Here is a 362-nt window from a genome sequence, read left to right as displayed (position 1 = left end):
GGGGGGGGGGGGGGAAAAACACGAAAAAAAAATACTCAAAAACACGCGGAAAACGGTGCGGGAAAAGCACAAAAGAGGCGCAAAAAAGATATAAATAAAGCGCATAAAAAAAAGCAGAAAATACGTTTAAAAAGGCGCAAACTGGCGCAGGAAAAAAGTGGAAGAAAGTTGCAAAAAAAAAAAGGCGGGGGGAAAGGCGTAGCCAAAACGCGTGGAAGAGGCGTAAAAAAAGGAGGCAGGAAGGGCAAAAAAGGAAAAAAGGCAAAAAATCGGTAGAAAAGACCCGTGCTCCGATCCTTCTACCTTCGAAGAGCCTCGATTGATTTACAATGGGTAAAGGTGTGGCGGAATCCGACACCAAT

At 44.5% G+C, this 362-nt stretch overlaps 1 protein-coding gene across 1 annotated transcript in view; it reads right to left on the bottom strand.

The window, feature by feature from the left end:
- The window catches only part of LOC102680702 (prosaposin), a 17,998-nt gene that overhangs the window by 7,133 nt on the left and 10,503 nt on the right, over window positions 1-362 (bottom strand). The gene's annotated exons all lie outside the window — the stretch shown is intronic.

Source organism: Apis dorsata, unplaced genomic scaffold, assembly GCF_000469605.1.
Source record: "Apis dorsata unplaced genomic scaffold, Apis dorsata 1.3 scaffold_194, whole genome shotgun sequence".
NCBI lineage: Eukaryota > Metazoa > Arthropoda > Insecta > Hymenoptera > Apidae > Apis > Apis dorsata.
The sequence above is the reverse complement of the archived record's forward strand: the minus strand, read 5'-3'. Positions and strand labels throughout refer to the sequence as shown.